The following is a 7,280-nucleotide window of genomic DNA, read 5'->3' as shown; positions in this document are numbered from 1 at the left end:
GATGTATCCATCACCGTCTCCGTCGCAAGTCAGAAACAACCGCCTCATCCTCTCCTCTTCGCCGGTGCTAGATGTGTCACTACTACCGCTACTCACACTCACAGCCGCCATGAGCTTCCCTCAATAAATACTCTAACTTGGCTACTACCGCTTCTAGTATCCAATCTCAACAAAGTAACTGCTCCTTCATCACACTTCCCGTAATTGTGGGCTAATAGCAGGCACTGGGTTGAATAGAATCAAATGTAAACTTGGGTTTAGGTCATTTCTGCGAAAAGAAGGGTGCAGCGTGTGCCGTAAAAGTCAAGCTCGACATCTGTTGGGGGTCAGCGAGGGCGTTAAAATGCTTTTGGGTAAACTGTTGGTGAGGCGGAGTGGGTTGGTCTTTCGGCAGTCTAGCAGAGCATTGCAATGTTCTTTGTCGGATATTGCCCTGTGCAGCATTAAAACTTTGCACAATGATTGCACATTTGATAGTCAAATTACCAAAACTATTGATAACTATTTATAATTTAAACGAGGACTGTCAATAAAGTTACCACATGTATGTTGTTGCAAAGTAACAAAGCATTTCATTGATGAAACATGAATACCTGAAGTAATATAGGCCTAGCTAGGTAATAGACCAGTATGTAATGGCTGTGAGCTATTTACAGAATACATTTGCCTAATGATCCATGTGGATCAAGGCTTGGTCTCCAGACGCATTTGGATCTGCAGTCAAGAATGCCAAGTTCATCTCAGCCGATGCTGCCCTTCAGTCCCGAGACATTTTGGCCCAGATGGAGACATGGATCAACCAAGAGAACACTGCTACTCCAGCTGCTCTCTCTTCATCTGACTACGTGTTATCTCATAGTCCAATAGCATCTGGTCATCGCGGAGGTGGCACAGGTCCACTCTTTTCTCCCTCACTCACCTGTCCATCTCCTCATTTGAAATCCATACTGTCATTTGTCCACTCAAGATGAACATTGTTTTCATCTATCTCCCACTGGGTGCCCTTAGAGTTTCTCAACGTGCTTGACAACTTGATATACTAATTTCCTGATGATGGTTCACTGCTCTTCGTACTGGGCGACTTCAACCTCCCGACATTTCTTTCTACCTCTTTCTCTCCCCTCCTTGACTCTTTTGGCCTCAGCATTTCCCAGTCCCCTCCCACTCACAAGGCAGGCATTACGCTTGACCGCATCTTTACTAGAGGCTGTTCACCTACTAATCTCAGTGCAACCTCCCTCCAGGTCTCTGATCACTACTTTGTTTACTTTTCTGTCTCTCTCTCCTCCAACCCTACCCACTCAGCCCCTTCCCAGATGGTCATGCGCCGTATCAATCTTCGCTCTCCCACTCCTTTCTCCTCTTCTATCCTATCTCCCTTCTGCTAAATCCTCCTCCCTCCTGTCTCCTGGTTCTGCCTCTTCAACCCTACTCGCCTCCCTTACCACATCCTATGATTCGCACTGTCCCCTTTCCTCCCGGCCGGCTCGGACCTCCCCCTCCTTCTCCATGGCTGAGTGACTCATGGTGAGCTTACGGAACAGGGCTGCAAGCAGCTAAGCGAAAATGGAAGAAAGGTCCTCCAGAAGTTATCATCCTTTCACTCCCTCCTCTCTACCTTCTCTACCTACGTATCTGCTGCTAAAGCCACTTTTTTGTATAATTAGATTTCAATTTTTTGCTTCTTTTTTGTAAAAAAAAAACATACAAACTAACATTTACTTACAGTTCCACAAACATTATGTAAGGGATCTCGTCCTCCTCTTCTGAGGAGGAGAAGGATCGGAGGACCAAAACGCAGCGTGGGAAGAGTCCATAATGTTTATTTTAAAACATAAACAGAACACTATGAAATACAAAACAATAAATGTGAAATGAACGAAACAGTCCCGTGTGGTGACAAACACTGACACGGAAGACAAACACCCACAACCCAAAAGTGAAACCCAGGCTACCTAAGTATGATTCTCAATCAGGGACAACAATTGACAGCTGCCTCTGATTGAGAACGATACTAGGCCGAACTCAAAAACCAACATAGAAAAACAAGCATAGCCTGCCCACACAACTCACGTCCTGACCATACTGAAACAAAGATAAAATAACAGAACTAAGGTCAGAACGTGACACATTAATGACATCACACTTGCTCAGACCCCATGTTCCCACCGTATCCACAGCCAATGTTGTTTCCAATACCTGTAAGACTCTACCCTATTTGACTTCAAATTGTGTTATGTTTTTGTCTGTAGACATGTTTTTTTATATATATTCACTACCATTCGAAAGTTTGGGGTCACTTAGAAATGTCCTTATTTTTTTAAGAAATTTTTTTTTGTCCATTAAAATATAATCAAATAGATCAGAAATACAGTGTAAACATTGTTCATGTTGTAAATGACTATTGTAGCTGGAAACGGCTGATTTTTTATGGAATATCTACATAGGCATACAGAGGCCCATTATCCGTAACCAACGTAACCAATCCGTAACTCCTGTGTTCCAATGGCACGTTGTGTTAGCTAATCCAAGTTTATCATTTTAAAAGGCTAATTGATCATTAGAAAACTATTTTGCAATTATGTTAGCACAGCTGAAAACTGTTGTCCTGATTAAAGAACCAATAAAACTGGCCTTCTTTAGACTAGTTGAGTATCTGGACCATCAGTATTTGTAGGTTCGATTATAGGCTCAAAATGGCCAGAAACAAAGACTTTCTTCTGAAACTCGTCAGCCTATTCTTGTTCTGAGAAATTAAGGCTATTCCATGTGAGAAATTGCCAAGAAACTGAAGATCTCGTATGACGCTGTGTGCTACTCCCTTCACAGAATAGCGCAAACTGGTTCTAACCAGAATAGAAAGAGAAGTGGGAGGCCCCGATGCACAACTGAGCAAGAGGACAAGTACATTAGAGTGTCTAGTTTGAGAAACAGACGCCTCACAAGTCTTCAACTGGCAGCTTCATTAAATAGTACCCGCAAAACACCAGTCTCAACGTCAACAGTGAAGAGGCGACTCCGGGATGCTGGCCTTCATATAGATGAAATGGTAGATAGTGTGGTCTACAACTTATCATGAGGTATTTTACCTCAGGTGAGCAATACCTTGAGACTTCTTTAATATTAGACATTGCACAAGAGCTCGTATTACCAGACGTAGCTGCTCTGTCCTGCCAATGCATGGAGAAGCCAGACAGCTTTATATTATATGTGTCGTCGTTTAGCCACGGTTCGGTGAAACATAAGATATTACAGTTTTTAATGTCCCGTTGGTAGGATAGTCTTAATAGTAGATCGTCCAGTTTGTTTTCCAATGATTGCATATTGGCCAATAATACTGAGGCTAGTGATGGTTTACCTACTCGTCGTAAAATTCTTACAAGACACCCCACCCTCCTCACCCTTTTTCTCTGTCTTTTCTTCACGCAGATGACTGGGATTTGGGCCTTGTCTCGACAAAGCAGTAAATCCTTCGCATCGGAATCATTGAAGAAAAAATATTTTTCCGGTGAGTGATCTCTGTTCTGATGTCCAGAATCTCTTTTCGGTCATAAGAGACATTATGTACAAAATGAGTTACAAGCAATGCAAAAAAACGAACAAAATAGCACAGTTGGTTAGGAGCACGTGAAACGACAGCCATCCCCTCTGGCGCCATTATCACTCATCACATGGTCTCTGCGATCATTGCTATGCGATTGACACTCAAATAATGGCTGAACCTTGGCCGTGACCCCACTCTCTGAGGGTGTCTCAGGGGGAGTGGGATATGCAAAAAATGAATTTTATAACATGTATAATACATACTTGTACATGTGGGAAATATGACAAATGTAAGCACCCACCTACAGTAATTATGAAAAACTTTACTGAATGTTCTACTCGTACTTGCAGTAATTTAGTGGTTGCTGGGGAGCTAGAACTAAAGCGGTCTACAAATTGTTATGTTCCAGGCTTGCAAGCCTCCCCCTTTTTCCTCCAAACATAACTATGGTCATTATGGCCAAACAGTTCTATTTTTGTTTCATCAGACCAGAGGACATTTCTCCAAAAAGTACAATCTTTGTCCCCATGTGCAGTTGCAAACTGTAGTCTGGCTTTTTTATGGGGGTTTTCCTTACTGAGCGTCCTTTCAGGTTATAACGATATAGGACTTGTGGATATAGATACTTTTGTACCTGTTTCCTCCAGCATCTTCACAAGGTATTTTGCTGTTGTTTTGGGATTGATTTTCACTTTTCGCACCAAAGTACGTTCATCTCTAGGAGACAGAACGCGTCTCCTTCCTGAGCGGTATGATGGCTGCGTGGTCCCATGGTGTTTATACTTGCGTACTATTGTTTGTACAGATGAACGTGGTACCTTCAGGCATTTTAAAATTGCTCCCAAGGATGAACCAGACTTGTGGAGGTCTACAATTTTTTTTCTGATGTCTTGTTTGATTTCTTTGGATTTTCCCATGATGTCAAGCAAAGAGGCACTGAGTTTGAAGGTAGGCCTTAAAATACATCCACAGGTACACCTCCAATAGGCTAATTGGCATCATTTGAGTCAATCAGAAGCTTCTAAAGCCATGACATAATTTTCTGTAATTTTCCAAGCTGTTTAAAGGCACAGTCAACTTAGTGTATGTAAACTTCTGACCCACTGAAATTGTGATACAGTGAATTATAAGTGAAATAATCTGTCTGTAAACAATTGTTGGAAAAAGGACCTGTGTCATGCACAAAGTAGATGTCCTAACCGACTTGCCAAAACTATAGTTTGTTAACAAGAAATTTGTGGAGTGTTTGAAAAATGAGTTTTAATGACTACCAACTTCAACTTCTAACTTCAACTATATATGTTGAAGAGGGTGGGGCTTAAGCTGCATCACGGTCTCACCCCACAGCCCTGTGGGAAGAAATGTGTGTGTTTTTGCCTATTTTAACTGCACACTTGTTGTTTGTGTACATGGATTTTATAATGTTGTATGTTTTTCCCCCAACACTACTTTCCATCAATTTGTATAGCAGACCCTCATGCCAAATTGAGTCGAAAGCTTTTTTGAAATTAACAAAGCATGAGAAGACTTTGCCTTTGTTTTGGTTTGTTTGCCAATTAGGGTGTGCAGGGTGAAAATGTGGTCTGTCGTACGATAATTTGGTAAAAAGCCAATTTGACATTTGCTCAGTACATTGTTTTCACTGAGGAAATGTACGAGTCTGCTGTTAATGATAATGCAGAGGATTTTCCCAAGGTTGCTGTTGATGCATACTAAGTTATTGGGGTCTCATTTGTCTCCACTTTTTTGGATTGGCTTGATCAGTCCTTGGTTCCAAATATTGGGGAAGATGCCAGAGCTAAGGGTGATGTTAAAGAGTTTTAGTAAAGCCAATTGGAATTTGTTGTCTGTATATTTTATCATTTCATTGAGGATACCATCAACACCTCAGGCCGTTTTGGGTTGGAGGGTTTATATTTCGTCCTGTCGTTCATTCAAGGTATTTGGAAAATCCAGTGGGCTCTGGTAGTCTGTAATAGTTGATTCTAAGATTTTTATTTGATCATGTATATGTTTTTGCTGTTTGTTCTTTGTTATAGAGCCAAAAAGATTAGAGAATTGGTATCTCCATTTTGGATAGATAATTCTTTGTGTTGTTGTTTGTTTAGTGTTTTCCAATTTTCCCAGAAGTGGTTAGAGTCTATGAATTCTTCAATTACATTGAGCTGATTTCTGATGTGCTGTTCCTTCTTTTTCCCTAGTGTATTTCTGTATTGTTTTAGTGATTCACCATAGTGAAGTCGTAGACTCAGGTTTTCAGGATCTCTATGTTTTTGGTTGGACAGGTTTCAAAATTTCTTTCTTAGGTTTTTGCATTCTTCATCAAACCATTTGTCATTGTTGTTAATTTTCTTCGGTTTAGATTAGATAGGGAAGTTGAGAGGTTAAATATACTGTTAACATTTTCTACTGCCAAATTTACACCTTCACTATTACAGTGGAATGTTTTGTCCCGGAAGTTATCTAGAAGGGATTGCATTTGAGGTTGCCTAATTGTTTTTTTTTAGGTTTCCACAATACATTCCTTCCATCTATAGCATTTCTTAGTATTACTTTGGCTTTGATGCCTCATGACTGAGTATTGCTCAGTTCAAGTAGACTGTGATTTTGCTGTGATCTGATAGGGGTGTCAGTGGGCTGACTGTGAACACTCTGAGAGACTCTGGTTTAAGGTCAGTGATAATGTAGTCTACAGTACTACTGCCAAGAGATGAGCTACCACCTACCGTAGGAGTCCCCTCGAAGCCTACCATTGACTATGTACATACCCAGCGTGCGACAGAACTGCAGGAGTTGTGACCCGTTTTTGTTGGTTATGTTGTCATAGTTGTGCCTAGGGGGGCATATGAAGGAAGGAATGCTGTCACCTCCAGGCAGGTGTTTGACCCCTGTGTGCTGAGCGTGTTATGTTCTTGTCTGGTTCTGGCATTGAAGTCTCCACAGACGAGTACATGTCCCTGGGCCTGGAAATTATTGAGAAGCTGTCTTCATTAAAGTATGGGGATTCTAGTGGGGCGATATAGGTAGCACACAGGAGGTCATTTTTCTCTGTTAAGATTTAATTTCCTTTTGAATTTCTAGCCAAATGTAAAATGTTCCTGTTTTGATTAATTTAATGGAGTGAGTTACGTCTGCTCTATACCAAATTAGCATACACCCGTAGTCCCTTCCTTCTTACACACCTGGTAGTTTGGCGGATGGGACTACCAGCTCTCTGTAACCTAGAGGGCAACCAGTGGGTCCTTCTCCTCTATACTATGTTTATTGTAGGATGACAATGTCTGTATTTCCGATTTCTTTGATGAAGTGCAGGTTCCTGCTCTTTAGGCCAAAGGCAGATGACCTCAGGCCTTGGATATTCCAGGATGAGATAGTGAAGACTTTATGTCCAATGTTTTTGGTTGTGTGGTTTGGTCTCAGGACAGTAAGTGTGAGCAGCGCCTGCTGAGCATCTGGTACATGCCATTGGCTTGGGCTAGTGCATGAGTGGGGGTTAGGCCTGTTTGCCTGCTCACGGCCTGGGCATATGTGTGACTTTTACAAGTCAGGGTATGAGTTGAGAAACGTGCCTATTTTCATCGAAAGTACGTAATGTCACGATTCCAAAGCTGTACAATATTACACATAGCAAGTTAATTATATCACATCTCGGAAAATATTTGTAGTATTGTAATTCTTGTTGACGAAATTCATGCTAATGTTGTTGTTTTTTTGAGCTGGCGCCCAATTGACTCAT

The sequence above is a fragment of the Oncorhynchus clarkii genome, chromosome 29, assembly GCF_045791955.1.
Source record: "Oncorhynchus clarkii lewisi isolate Uvic-CL-2024 chromosome 29, UVic_Ocla_1.0, whole genome shotgun sequence".
Taxonomy (NCBI): domain Eukaryota; kingdom Metazoa; phylum Chordata; class Actinopteri; order Salmoniformes; family Salmonidae; genus Oncorhynchus; species Oncorhynchus clarkii.
The sequence above is the reverse complement of the archived record's forward strand: the minus strand, read 5'-3'. Positions refer to the sequence as shown.